A 16,125-nucleotide genomic window follows, 5' to 3' on the forward strand; every position below is an offset into this window, starting at 1 on the left:
GAAGGAAGGAAGGAAGGAAGGAAGGAAGGAAGGAAGGAAGGAAGGAAGGAAGGAAAATAAACGCAGCACACATGAAGTGGCCATGCTCATTATCGAGGTCTTGCATACATTTAATCTGGGTGTCCGGGCTGGAACAAAGCATCTCAAAGTACAGAGGAAGAAATTTAAGCAGTGGGAGTGGAAACACCCGGATGAAGGCCCATAGGAAGCTGCATAACATAGTAGAATCACATTTCTAGTCCGGGTCTGGTTCAGGTGGACAATTCTTGACAAATGTCCTTTCAAGCATTGTGTCTTTTCAATTTTGCCAAAATGCACTCCATGAGTTAACTTATTGCTACACAGCATGACTATTTATTTATTTATTTTATTGGAAAGTCAATTATACAGTGAAAAGGAGAGACAGAGATGAAGATCTTGTGTCCACTGATTCACTCCCCAAGTGGCCACAATGGCAGGAGGTGAGCCAATCTGAAGCCAGGATCCAGGAACTTCATCCAGGTCTCCCACTTGGGTGCTGGGTTCCAAGGTTTTGGGCTGTCATCGACGGCTTTCCCAGGGGCCTGGAGGGGAAGCAGGGCACTGGGACACGAACTGGCACCTATATGGGATCCTGGAGTGTGCAAGGCACGAACTTTAGCTCTTAGATTACTGTGCCAAGCCACAGCATGATTTTTTTAAAGTTACTTAGAGCATGTAATGTTATGTTATTTTGAACATCAGCTGTGGCTAGGACCAGGAGAAAGGACTGTTGCTTTGAAGGAGAGCCTGAGCTCAGAATTAATGTGTACAGAAGCTCTAAACACTGAGGGAAACTGTTCTCATCCCTAAATATAACCTCCTCCTTTCCTAAACCTTCAGTATATCGTTTAAACATAGTGGGAAAAAAAATACTATCTATTCTCTAGGTAAAGACATGCATCTCCTTTCTTGCATACTTGTTTTACCTTCTTTACTTTCTTGCATACTTGCATTCTTGCTTTACCTGTTTTGTGCTCTCTTTATTTCACGTAGATATGAAAATTCTAACAACTTCAAATAAGAACACTTACCTGCATATGGCCAACACAAATCCTGCTACATAATTTAAATCATCGTGGGACTACTTATAATACTTTGTAAAAGCAATGTAAATAATTGCCACACCATATTATTGAGGGAAAATAACAAGACAACATGTCTGCGCATGCTCGGTACAAATGTGACATGCTTCCCAAATACTTTGACCTGCTCTTGGTTAAGTCCATGGATGCGGATCCTAGTGAAACAGAGGGCCAACTGCCATATATCCTTTCACATGTACTACATATTAATTTCAAAGAATAGTACAAGAAAAATGAGTTGAGGGTGGCCCTGAGGGTAGTCCCTAAATTAATACCGGCTGTGTGCCATTGGTTCCCCTTACCGGGAAAGGTCTTTCCCATGCCCACTCCACATCTCCACATGGAATCTCCTCCTCCCTCCCGGACATTTCTGGCCATTTCCAAGCCAGCGAGTTTCTCAGTTCATTATTTCTGCCAATTTGCCAGCTCTCAGCTCCTTCCCTTTGTTTCTGTTCACAACTATTTTCACACTTTCTCCCGCCTGTGATACTGTGGGGTTTCATAGCCCGCACTGAGCAGTGGTGGGCATTCGAGAGCCTTGACCCCATTTCTCTGCATAAAAGGCCAGTGTAAGGGCCTGAGACAAGGATGCGGATGTGCGGAGAGTGAACTGGGATTCTGCCAGGTCCCCTGCAAGCCTTGAACAACGTTCTTTTGTCCTCCCCCAGCAAATGGAGACAGCAATGGAAAGTAATTGTCCCACAGCATATATTACCATTAAAGTGTTTGAAGATTATGTGATTAGCAATGTGAATATTGCCAGAAATCCCCAAACTCTAGATGCCCCCCACGAAGACTCTCCAAAATCCCCTCGTTTCTGCCACTATCTCAGCTCTGGCAACTTCAGTGAGCAAAGCGGGCCAATCAGAAAGCAGAACAAGGAGACAAGAAAAGACCAGGGAAAAAACCGAAGAGCAGAACAGCGTTGTCCATTTACTTCTGTGGTGGAGTCCCAAGTTCACCTTTCTAAGGCTGAAAGAAAACTGTCTATAATAGAAAGAAAATGAATAGTCAGATCACAAAGCCTTGTGCTTAGGAGCTCAGGCTATTAGGAAATAACCAGAGAGGCGTGGCTCACATTTCACCTCCACCATTCCCTGGCTGGGGGACTCATTACCAAGGTGAAAATGATACGCTACTTTAAAAGTTCACGGAAAGAGAAATTCAGTGGCATTTTTCAAATGTTTCAGACAACATTTTAAATTTATATTCTACTCAGAGGCCTAGAGCTCCATTAAGTAGAGTTCAACAAATAAGAAGATCCTAGTTCAGCAGGAACATAGGCAAGGTTTATGAACAACCATCAAATGAAAAGATGTCAATTTCACTCATATTCAGAAAAAAATGTAAACCCTCACAGAACATTAAATTATAATGGATGTCATTCTTAGCAATCTGTTTGATGTAAAACAAAATTTGACAAAACACTGTATTTGCAAAATCTATATATATATATATACTCATTGTTTCTAATTTTTTCCAGTTTTTAATACTTTTTAACCACTAACCTCTAAGGAAGAATATGCTTTATTTGTCTTTATGTATCAGCTAGTTTCATTCATATGATGTGCTCCTAGTGTGACCACTTTTATGCAAATGACAGCATTGCAGTTTTCCATAGCTAAATAATGTTTCATCTTACGTATAATATTGCATTTTATATATGTTTCATATCACATGTATGAACCACGTTCTCTTCAACCTTCCATCTCATGATGGACAACTTGGCGGATTCGGAATCTTGAGATCATGGACAATGCTGTTGTAGACGATGGTGATGACAAGTATTTCTGTGTTCGTGTTTTTCAGGTATAAGCGTGGTAGTGCGATTGCAGATCATAAGGCAGGCCTATTTCTAGTATGTTTTTTTAAGATCTCCTTAGTTTTCTCTACTATGACTACACTAATTTACATTCCCATCAGAAGTGCCTTTTTCTTTCTACACATCCTCACCAGCATTTGTTACTCCCTGTCTTTTGAATAATAACCATCTTGACATGGATGAGATGATATCTTACTGTAGTTTTAATGTGTATTTTCCTAATAACTAATGATGTTGAGTATTTTGGGGAGTATGCTTGTTGCTCACTTTAATTTCTTATTTTGAGAACTTTGTTTTGAGGTTCTTTGCCCTTTCTTAACTAGTTCGGTTGCCTTTTTGAGGTGGTTGTTGTTCGGGTTTTTTGGTTTTTTGTTTTTTGGGTTTTTTTTTTTTAGAGTCTGATACATTACAGACTCTTATGTATCTTTTGTCAGATAAGTGGTTTGTCAACGTTTTCTCTAATTCTATTAAATGTATCTTCATTCTGTTAATTGCTTCCTCTGATGTGCAGTTTGATATAATCCAATTTGTCTATTTGGTTTTTGTTCTTATCCCAGATGTCATCACCAGCAGTGTTTGCTCTACTTTTTCTCCCAGAAACTGCACAGAGGCCAGTCTTGCATTTTGGTTGTTGATCCATCTTAAGTCGGTTTTTATGTATGTCAATAGGTAGAAAGCTAATTTTATTCTTCTTAGTATGTACATTCAGTTCTGCCAGCATAATTTATAAAGAGATTGTTCTTTCTCCAATATGTGGTCTAGTAACTTGTCAAAAATCAGTTGGTTACATGTATGTGGGCTGATTTCTGCTCTCTCTATTCTGTCCCACTGTGGTACATTAGAGTTTTTATGCTGTACCATGCTGTTTTGATAACCATGTATTTGCAGTATCCTTTGAAACCAGTTTTATAATTCCTCTCAGCTTGATTTTTTTGCTGTTGTTGTTCAGGATCCTTTTGACTATTCTGATCTTTTGTAATTCCATATGAATTTTAGGATGCTTTTTCTAATTCTGTAGAGAAGGTTATTGATATTTTGACAGGAATTGCATTGAACCCTAGAATGCTTTAAATAATCCTAGCTTTATTAATTCTTCAGGCCCACAAACAAGGAATAACTTTCCTGTTTTTGTGTTCTTCATGATTTCTTTCACCAATGTTGCATGATTTTAATTCTGTAATCTTTGACTTCTTTCATTGAATTTATTCTTAATACTTGATTTTTTGTGACTATTACAAATGAGATTTCTTCTTTGATACATCTTTCAGTGAGAACATTACTGTATTTTTAAAAACTACTGGATTTGTGCTTATTTTATAACCTGAAATTTTATTGAATTGGTTTATCAGTTCTAAAAGCTTTTTGGTAGAATGCTTAGTTTTTTTTTTAATGTATAATATCACATTACCTATAAATACAGATATTTTGATCTTTTATGTTTGTGGAATGGAAGAATTAATATAATCCAAATGCCCATACTACCCAAAGCAATTTCACATTTAATACTATCCTGAGTAAATCTCAAAAAAAAGACTCTAGGATTCACATTGAATGACAAGAGTCCCTAAATAGCTAAGAAATAGCTAAGAAATCCAACACAACAAGAATAAAACGGAAGAGTCCCTAAATAGCTAAGAAATCCAACACAACAAGAATAAAACAGAAGGCATCACAGTATCTGATTTTAAGACATGTTGTAGAACATTTATAATCAAAAATCTTGGTAGTAGCATAAGAAATGAAACATATCAGGGACTCCAGAAATTAATCCATTCTTCTAAAACCAATTAATATTTGACAAACTAACATCACTCCTTGGAGAAAGCATAATCTCTTCAACAAATGCTTTTAGGAAAATTGAATCTCTGCATGCAGAAGTATGAAACAAAATCTGTATTTACACTCTATAAAAATATTTCACAGTGGATCAGGGTTGTAAATCAAAGATCTGAAACCACCAAATTTCTAGAGCAAAACACAGCAAACCCCCCCAAAAAAAAATTGGCATTGGCAAAGTCTTCAGGAGTAAGACTCCAGCAGCAGAGGCAATGAAGAAATAAATAGATAATTAAGATTTTATTAAATGAGAAGCTTCTGCACAACCAAGGAAACACTCAATTAATAGGCAACCAACAGAGTGGGAAAAAATAACTATGAACTACACATCTGATAAAGGATTATGTAAGGAGCTCAAGGAAATCAGTAACAGCAAAGGAAGCAATCCAGTTAAGAAATGGACCAAGAAAATGCAGGCATTTTCAAAGAATGAATACAATTGGCCATGAAACATATGAAAAAATTATCTGGAACACTAGGCATCAATGAAATGCAAATAAAAACCACTATGAGATTTTACCTCTTTCCAATTAGCCTGGCTATCAACTCCAAATCAAAAAAATAACTTGTGGTGAGAATGTGGGGGACAAGGCATTCTAATGCACTGTTAGCAGAAGTGTAAACGCAATCATTAAAGACAGTATGGAGATCCATTAGAAATCTGAAACCAGATCTGTCAAATGACTCAATCATTACATGCCTGGGAATTTACCAAAGGGAAATGAAATCAGCATACATGAAAGAGTTAGCTGTACTAACATGTTTATAAAAGATAAATTCATAATAGCTAATGTATGGAATCAACCTAAATACCCATCAATTGATGACTCGATAAAGTAGTATGAATACACAATGAAATATCACTCAGCCACAAAAAATGAATGAACTTGAATTGCTATCTTTTGCAAGAAAAAAAAAAGAGGTTGATGCAACTGGAAATCATTATACTTAATGACATAAGGCAGTCTCCCAAAGACTAATATCATATGATTTCCTGATTTGTGGTAACTAGTATATAGAGTACAAAAAATGTAAGGCATATGAGGGAAGTTGACATTTTGACATATAATTATTATTTGCAGTTGTTGTCCATACTTTTTTTTAAGATTTATTTTTATTGGAAAGTTAGATGTACAGATGGAGGAGAGACAGAGAGGAAGATATTCTGCCCAATGGTTCACTCCCCGAGTGGCCACAATGGCTGGAGCTGAGCCTATCCAAAGCCAGGAGCCAGAAGCTTCTTCCAGGCCTCCCAATTGGTTGCAGAGTCCCAGGGCTCTGGGCTGTCCTTGACTGCTTTCCCAGGACACAGACAGAGAACTAAATGGTAAGTGGGGCTGCCAGGATAAGAGCCGGCACCCCTATGGGATCCAGGTGCTTGTAAGATGAGGACTTTTAGCCGCTAGGTTACCATGCCGGACCCTTTGCCTATACCTTTGAGGAACAGAAGTTTATCTTACTATTTATCAAAATTCTTGAGTGACAGACCAAGTTTGTAATTCTAAAGAATATTGAAAACACGCCATTGTAAAAGTTAAAATTCAAAAGGGGGAGTAGGTATAAGGAAAGCAGAAAGTGTAGAACAAAAGTGTCATTATAATCTTAAATTGTATATACAAAATGAATGAAATTCACTCACTTTTGATAAATAATAAATTTAAAACTAAATAAAATAAAAACCAGGTTTTTTGCTTTATTGATTTTTTTTTTCAATTTCATTCGTTTCTTTTCTATTATTTCTTATTTCCTGCTAATTTTTGGTTTAATTTGAATTTGTTTTCAAGTCCTAGAAATGTATCATTAGATTATTTATTTGAGATTTTTCTGTTTTTTTAACGTATCTGCATTAAACTTCCCTGCTAATACTGTTTTAATTGTATCCTGCAGATTTTGAATATGTTTTGTTTTTCATTTTTATTTGTTTCAAGAAAGTTTCATACTCTACTTTTAATTTCTTCAGTGACCCACTGGTCATTGAGTAATATTTTAATTTCCATGTATTTCTACATGTTTCATTTTTCTTGTTGATTTCTAGTTTTACTCCTTGCTGTCAAACATTGCATAAAATATGATTTCTATATTTCAAAATTTACTAACACTTGGTTTGTAGCCTAATTTTTTTTGATTATTGACGGTGTCTCCTCTGACCATGAATGTGGTAGTATTTCTATGAAGTTTCTTTAATAAAAGACTCTCCTCAAAATTTCTTGTCAGGCTGGTATGGTAGTGATGGATTCTCTCAGGTTTTGCCTCTCTGTGATAGCTTTGCTGGATATAATATTCTTGACTGGAAATTTTTCTTTTAAGATCTTAAGTATTTCATCCCATTCAGTTCCGGTCTGTACGTCTCCTCAGGAGAACTCTGCTGTTCTTCTATGTGATTTTCCTTGATGTGTAATTTGAGTCTTCTCTCTTTTTAGAATCCTTTCTTGTCCTTCACTTCTCACAATTATGAATACAACGCGCCATAAGGAAGATTTTTTTTGTTAAAGTCTTCTTGAGATCCTGCGAGTGTTTTGCACCTGGATGCCTATGAATTAATCAAGACTTGGAAAGTTGTCACTCATTATTTCGTTTCATAGATTATCAACACATTTTTGCTTCTCATCTCCTTTCGGAATTTCTACGCAAATGTTTGGTCACACATTAGTATCCCATATTTCCTGTAGTCCTTTTTCTTTTTATTTTTCTGTCTTTATTTTGGTCTTACTGAACTTTTTTAAAAGTCCTGTCCTCCAGGTCACAAATATTTTCCTGTACTTGGTTGGCTCCACTGTAGAAGCTCTCAATTTTTGTTTTTCTTTCTATGAACTTTTCATCTCTACATTTTGTGTTTGATTCTTTTTAATTGTTTCTACCATAGAGAAATTTTTATTCTTGTAACCTATTTGTTCTCATTTATTTAAACTGTCTTCTGTATTATCCTGTGATGCCCTGAGTTGTTTTAAAATCATTTTTTCTGTATTTTTTTTAGGCGTCATGATTCCTTGCTGCTTCATGTTTCCTGTGTCTGTCCATCTAATGCAATACTTCCTTCTTCTTCATGGAACTGGTTTTATTGAAAGAGGTTTTTTTTTTTTTTTTTTTTTTTTTAACATGGAATGCAGCCTATTATTCAGCTTGCTGTGTTGGCTTTGGTTCTAACTGAGCTGAGAAGTCCAAATTCTTGAGTTATTTCTTTTGCTAATGAATGTCAGCTGTGTCTACAAGTGACACCAACATATGAGCTACAGTAATCTTTCAGGGTAGAAGTATGACCCTGAGGTGACTGTAGGCTTCCTTGGGTATTCATCTTTTGTTCCCAGAGATGGGTGTCAGTTACACCAGGGATTTACAACATCAGGACCTTCTTGGCTGCTCAGTGACACAAAAGGGGCTGTACGCTAACTCTATTCGCAAGCATGAGTGATATTGTAGCTTGTGACTCTAAGATTGTGAGATGTGGAAGGGATCTTCCCAGGTTTTGCTGGGACAGCATGACTGGTACTCAGGCTTTGAGCACTGAAATCTCTAATTCCAGGACTAGGGAATGTGAACTGGGCCATTCACCAGTCCTACAAATTGACTACAGAGGTACAGGAAATTTTTCACTAACAAATATTGTTCTGGAGAGGTGACATGCAGATGTATCATTCTCTAGATCCCACTGGTAAATTAGAGTTAATTTGAGGTAATTAATACTGATGGTTAATGTCTTAGCATTGAAGGACCAATGGGTTCACTGTTCAGCTCTCCTAAGATGGGATTCAAGTATAAGGGATGGTGGTAGCCACCTGCCTGAAGCACAGAAATGCAGGTACTGTGAGTGAGTCAGTTAAAGTCACTCCAAAGATCATAAGATCAATATCCTTGCTCGGCAAGATATAGATGGGGCTGCCACCAATTCTCAAACAATGTGCAATGCAGGTGCTGGGACTTGTTCCCAGTGCTCCCAGCAGCATGTTCTAGGAAGTGTAGAGGGAACTTTCTCAGGTTTGGCCCAAGCTTTTTCATTTACAGCTACTGTTTGTGCAAGCCCCTAGAAGCTGAGAGGAGTGCCTGGATCATGTAGCGTTTGTGCACCACTAAGGCTTACGCTCAGAAATCTCACAGTTGCTAGACAAAGTCTAGCATCCACCCTATACAGTGCCCTAATACTGGCTCTGATTACTTCTAGATGGCAATGGTACCTGCTTGCTATCTTCTCTTCTACAGTCAATTGCATCTGGTGCTTTGTGAGGTGGGTGGAAGTTGTGCTGCTATCCTTTAGGGGGAACAAATACTTCACAATTCCAATTTGCCCCTTAGTTCCTATCACATTGTATTGAAAAAGTAGCACTGGCTCCCATCTCTTGAGTTCTTATTAGAAGGTGGGCCAAACGCCTCACTGTAGTTCTACAACAAATCTATGTAAAGTTCGTGGGAAAAGAGAATTAAAAGAAAAATTTGTTTGGACACAAGAGAATTTTAAAATCCATGCATTAGTTTATTTTGCATGGATTTTTTTTATCCTGTTGTATGGATCTTTAAGTTCTTTTGCATTGAAACAAACTTGACAGATCCAAGATGGCTGAGTGAGATGTCACAGCAACTTCACATGCTGAAAAATAGCGAAAAACCAAAGGAAGAACCACGTGCTTGGGATTGCTTGAGAGAGAACTTCTCATTGCAGAAGTGACAAAACAGAACTGAGTTTCTGTGCATTAGTGATGAAAGAGGATAAACCCTTCTCAGCAACATCTGAATCTAAACAGCTGGCTCCCAGCTGGTAAGTGCTCTCCTACCAAAGCAAGGTGGGTGTGAACTCACTGAGCTCAGTGCATTGCACAAGACCCATACGGAAAATAATACTTTGATATCGTATGGGTCAAAACAGGTCCGTGTGGCCCTCAGACCTAATGGCCAACAGATTCCAGCAATATTGGTACCACCAAAAGCCTAGCTGTTTAGAATACCTGGTGATTCCCTAATCTTGGAAACTGCTTGAACCAGAAGTGGGAGAAAGGTTGTAGAGATAACGGTGCAGCCTCTGCATGGCATCACAGGAGGTGGAGAGTGGGGAGCCAGGAGCTCGGGCGATGGAGACTATAATGAAAATCTAACATAAGAACCCAGACCTGGAACTCACTGCAGGGAGTGGTACAAGTAACTGCAAACAAAGAGCCTTGTACCAACTGCAATAAGTAAAATCAAACTGTAGACCTGAGGTTGACAGAGCTTAGAAACCTGCCCCAAGGGGAAGAATCTGATAACCACAAGTACAATGACCAAGAGCAAAAGAAGAGACAGAGGCACAATGAATATTACTGAAGACTCCGCTGCAAAGGAGCAAAACCCTTTGCCAACATCAAAGTTCACTGAGGAAGTCATAGAGAAAATGGGTGATACAGAATTCAAAACACTTGTTATAAAACTTCTTGTCAACAAAGAGAAGCACATAAAGCAGATGTTCAAAGAATGTAAGGAATATGTCATATTGGAAATGAATCAAATGAAAGCTGATATTCAGAAATGAAGAATACAGTAGAGCAAATTCAAAGTACAGTGCAGTCTCCACAACAGAATGAAGGAGGCAGAAGAAAGAATCTCAACATTAGAAGATATTTCCTGTCGCCAGAGGGAAATAAACAAAAGCCTGGAAGCAGAGCTGGATCAGGCTAGGAAAAAGAAACAACACTCGGAAATTGAAAGACACTATTAAAAGGCCAAATAAAAGAATTATGGAAGTCCTAGATGTGCAGAAAGAGAAGCTGGATTTACAATTTTGATTTTTTTTAGTTCCATCTCTTCAAAACACTTCCTTCTGATTAAATTCCTCAGTGACTCATAGATCATACAGTAGCACTGTTTTCTTCAGGAAGGTTCTTGGTTTTCTTTTCATTTCAGTAACACATTCGTCATTCAGCTTCATGTCATTGTTAATTCTTTATTTCTTCCTGTTGTTGATTTTGTATTGTGGCTTTCCATTTAAGGGGATGTATAGTAACTGTGTAATGGAGACTATCATATCCAGATGTGAGGATATAATGCAGTATGCATCTCTACTTCCAGACATAGATGGACTCCCAATCAAACTGTTTCCTGTGCCTTGAGAATAGGATGCTGGACTCTCTGCCATTGTCAATGTCTGCAATGATGGACATATGACTGTATATTAAGAACTGTACTATAGCAATGATATAGGGGAACTTAGTGAGGGGTGAAGGAATTGGGGAGGTTGTAAGGGAAATCCCAGGGACTATGGAACTGTATCATATAATGATAAGAATTAAAAGAGGTTAACTTTTTTAAAAAAAAGAAGCAGAACATTAAAAATAACAGAAACTGGACCCAGTGCAATAGCCTCGTAGCTAAAATCCCCACCTTCAGCACACCATGATCCCATGTGGGCACTGTTTCTAATCCAGACAGCCCTGCTTCCCATCCAGCTCCCTGCTTGTGACCTAGAGGGCAATAGAGAATGGCCCGAAGTCTTGGGACCCTGCACCCAAGTGGGAGCTCTGAAAGTGGCTCCTGGCTCCTTGCTTCAGATTGGCTCAGCTACAGCCATTGCATGCATTTGGGGAGTGACTCATCGGACATAAGATCTTCAGTCTGTCTCTCCTCTTCTCTGTGTATCAGACTGTCCAATAAAAAGAAATCTTTTAAAAATTTTTAAAATAACAAAAATATGACTTACAAACTGGTCATTCAAAGACAAGCACCATAGGGAAAGCAGAGTATTTTACATAATTTTGTCAAGTAAGTCACAGATAAATTGACATTTGTTCAGATTTCTGCACTGAATGAGAAAGTAAGTCACGTGGATACTTGAGGAAATGGACTGGAGCCAGATTTTTCATGGGATACTTGGGAACTGGCTACAGTAAATCACCAATGTGGTGATGGGATGCAGGAAAGATCACATAAGCAGATGGGGTATCACCACACAGACACTGGCTTCACCCTAAGACAAAGTAGAAGTGAATGGGAGGGTTCAAGTACAGTTACAATGTCCTCCAATTTATCCATTCAATGGATCATGCTGAGGTTATTTTAAAGAAATCTATTTTTTAATTCTAACTTTTCCACCTCTTTTTAAGATTTTTTTTTTTTTGAGAAAGTCAGATTTACAGAGAGAAAGATCTTCCATCCACTGGTTCACTCCTCAAGTAGCCACAATTTAGTGAACCAATTGACAACCAGGAGCTTCTTCAAGGTCTCCTACATGGGAGCAGGGTCCCAAGGCTTTGAACCATCCTCCACTGCTTTCCCAGGTCACAAGAAGGGAGCTGGCTGGGGAGTAGAGCAACCAGAATACGAATCAGCATCCATACATGCCCTAAAACCTTTTGATTTTTTTGACACTTGTATGATTAAAGATGGAATAAAGTTGTTAACCAGATTTAGGAAGATTATCCTAGATTATCTTAATGGAGCCAATGTAACCACATAGTTTCTTTTGAGTGAAAGAAAGGGGGAGGAGAGTTAAGCACAATTATGATATTATGAACAGCCTATCACCAAAAGAAACTCAGCCTCAAGAAAAGCATGTCTGAATAAGCAAAAGCCAGATTCAATTATTCTGGGACCGATTCTATCAGTCATGTGCCTCTAGGGAAGAAGAGAACCACTTCATCTTACAGTGGCTAAGGTTTTACTATAAAGCATATTTTAATCTATACAATGATTTTTTTAAAAATGAGACTTTATCTTAAAAAAAAAATTAGCAATCCTAACATAATACAAGGAGCCTTTCCAAATCAAAGCTTATTTTGATCCCTAGAGTGTGAAACGTTTTCAGTGCATTGAAACATCAACCGTTGCTCATTGTTCTATACGCTTATGCACACTGGGAAGTCTTCATCTACTGCTCTTAGGCATCCAGATGGATTCTAAGAAAAGCTCCGTGGAGATCCCATTTTGTTTGCTTGGTTAAAAGAAGGCATATTGGCATTCTTCTAATCTGGTGGTGGTTTAAACCCAAACTCCAGATTAAGGAGGTTTAAATGTCTGTAATTAAAGCTCCAGCGAACACATCAGTGAATCTTCACAGATTTCCTGCATCAGCTTATACGACTGAAAATATAAGAGAAGATGTCGCCTTCTATGCAGTCCTCTTGCAGATCCATTCTCTGTCTCTTGCAGATCCCTCACCTGAATTATAACACATTTAAGGTATCTGAGAAGAGTGGGCAAATCAATCCCACTGGGGGCTCTCTCTGAAAGCCTCTCATTAATTAGTACTCTCACCGGGCCATATGACTTTCTAGGGTTAATGGTTGACATCCTCTAGTGGCTGCAGTACAGGTGGCAAACTTATGCACTTTGGAACCCAAAGTGAGTCTTGAAAAGTCATTTAAATAAATTTCTGTGCCTTCAGGCAAAATCATTGGGGCGAAATATGAGCCATCATATTTATTTTGAAAACTTTCAACAAAGTAGGTTCCAAGACAAGAACAATAACTCCAAGAAATTCCGTCAGTGTCTAGCAATCTTCATCATTAATCTTCATTGTCGCTGTCAAGATTTTTTTAAATCCATGAGCCTGGGAAATAGATCCAGAATCCAAGTAATTTCTGGATGTCAAGTTATCCATCAATTGTACATGTGATTCCCTAGAAAGTATAGGTAACTTTTGCCTGCCTTGTAACAAAGAAGCAGTCAAGGTCTTCATCACTTCCCGAGGGGCTCTAAACCAGAGTGACTTCTATTCATTCTAAAATGAAATACTGACTTCAAGAGGGTGAAACTATGTTTCATTTCTACTTACCGGAACTAACCAGTATTTCAGATTTTCATTTTTGATTGTTCATTTTGATTTTTTCTTCTCCTTGAAATTTGCCTCTCAAAGGAGACATGAAGGTCATAAACGATGTACTTGCTTTAAATGCTAAATATGTATACAATTATTTGACATCTGTTTCCCTAAAGGTAGGAATTTTTGTAAACAGAGAATATTGCTAATTATTGCTGATCAATGGATCCTCAAAAAGAAGTCATGTTCTAAGAAAATGACAAAGCAAAACTAGCTGAAAACCATGATAGTTATCGTCATGTTCCTTACACTTTTTGATAACATCAACTTTCAACTTATATAGACAATTATGTCACACGTTAAGGGTTGCTGCTATGCAAATCCCCATCAGCACGTTTGAGCCCTGACATCAAGTTCTGCAGCACATATTCCTACAGGATCAGAGGAGAAAGAATGGAAGATTAAAGTCCTACAAATCAGGATTTAAAAAAAAGTAGATCTGGGGATATTACAAGAGATAATTGTGATGAGAAAAATGGTCCCAGAATTCCATGGAAAGGAAAGAAATAGCATAAAAAGAGGTAAAAGAGAAGCTCAAGGTAAGAGTAGCCACTGGGTTTTTTTTTGTTTGTTTTGCTTTTGCGTTTGTTTTTTCGAGAGAGAAGGAGAGATAAAAATTTTTCATCTGCTGGTTCATTCCCCAAGTGGCCTCAATAGCCAGAGCTGAGCCAATCCAAAGCCAGGAGCCCAGAGCCTTTTCCTGGTCTCATCTGTGGGTGCAGAGTCCCAAGTCCTTGAGCCATCCTCTATTGCCTTTCCAGGCCAAAAGCAGGGAGCTTGATGGGAAGTGGAGCATCCGGGACATGAACTGGGTCCCATATAGGATCCCAGTGCTTGAAGGGAGAGGATTAGCCAATTGAGCTATTGCACTGGGCCTGAGAGTAACAACTTGTAGAAGACTGACTGAGTTTTCTGGGAAATTGGGGGTGTGTATGTTTGTCTGTTGGCTTTTTTCCTAAAGGTTAGTTTTATGTTGGACTGAAAGGTAAGGGGCTTTCTTCATCTACCTAATAATCCTTGGCTGTCAATTTAAATGTAAGGGCCAACAATTTAAAACCTAATCACAAGCTTTCCGGAGCTTGAGGAAGCAGCTTATTGACTTACGGGATTCAAGGAGAAAACTTTGATGTGATTTTGGTAAGTGTTGGTATCTGGGCAGGGGCAGAGGTTGATGTCACTCTTCCGGTTGTGATCAATTCTGTTAAAGGAGCATCTCCCAACCTCTTACCTAGGGAGTGGTAGGTCAGGCTTTTGGTTCCCTGGGAGCTGAGGGAAGCCAGGGAGACCAGGGTACACCATTCCCATGAAGGCTTCAGCTTATCCCTCTGCTGTCAGTGCCACGCTCATGTGTCCTCCACAGCGTGTGGTTAGACCCCACTGGTTGTTTATCTCCAAAGAACAACTCCAAGTCTAGCTGAGATTGTAGAAAGTCATTGCAAAGGAAATGTAGTTGTCTCTTTAAGAGAATTCTCATCAAGCCTGCTGGCTTCAGATCCAGTTTTTTTACTCCGCATTCTGTGCTACCTGACTCAGCAATTGCTGCAGCAGATACGAATTTTAGGTCAGTTATAGGAGAAGATACAGCATGGAAATCAATAAACACTAAACTTTAAGGCTTTTTTTTTCCCAGAGTGTCTTTCCACATGCCCCTGCTGTTCTAAAGATTTGTTGACACCATCATTAAGTGTGATCTCTTTACCCACTAGCCCTAATTTCACTTATATTGAGGGGGAAAAGGCTATATTTTAATTATAGTTCGTTGGACATAATAAAAGCATAAGGGTGCTTATCAGACATTTCACATGCTACATGTAAATTGAACCCAGCTGTCCCATAGTATCACTAGGGGACTGATTTCAGGGCCCCCAAAGGCATTAATCAACCCATGGACACGAAAGCCTTACACAAAATGCTGTAGTGCTAACATAGAATCTATTTATATTCTCTCAGGCACTTCTCATCTCTTCTAGATCTTTTTTCATTTTTTTTTAATTTTACTTCTTCCTATTATTACTATTAAAATTATCATTATATGATACATTTCCATAGTCCCTGGGATTTCCCTTACAACCTCCCCAATTCCTTCACCCCTCACTGAGTTCCCCTATATCATTACTGTAATATAGTTCTTCATACACAGTCCTATGTCCATCATTTCAGGCATGGACAATGACAGAGAGTCCAGCATCCTATTCTCAAGGCACAGGAAACAGTTTGATTGGGAGTCCATCTATGTCTGGAAGTAGAGATGCATACTGTATTATATCCTCACATCTGGATATCATAGTCTCCTTCACACAGTTACTATACATCCCCTTAAATGGAAAGCCACAATACAAGATCAACAACAGGAAGAAATAAAGAATTAGCAATGACATGAAGCTGAATGACGAATGTGTCACTGAAGAAACGAAAAGAAAACCAAGAACCTTCCTGAAGAAAATAGTGCTACTGTATGATCTATGAGTCACTGAGAAATTTAATCAGAAGAAAGTGTTTTGAAGAGATGAAACAAAAAAAAATCAAATTTCATGAGATACAGTTTCTCCTGAACTTTGTTGCTGAGATATGTCTCCTGTAGGCAACAA

This window comes from Ochotona curzoniae, unplaced genomic scaffold (assembly GCF_017591425.1).
Source record: "Ochotona curzoniae isolate NIBS_2020 unplaced genomic scaffold, NIBS_Ocur_1.0 scaffold_3890, whole genome shotgun sequence".
In the NCBI taxonomy this organism is placed as follows: Eukaryota; Metazoa; Chordata; class Mammalia; order Lagomorpha; family Ochotonidae; genus Ochotona; species Ochotona curzoniae.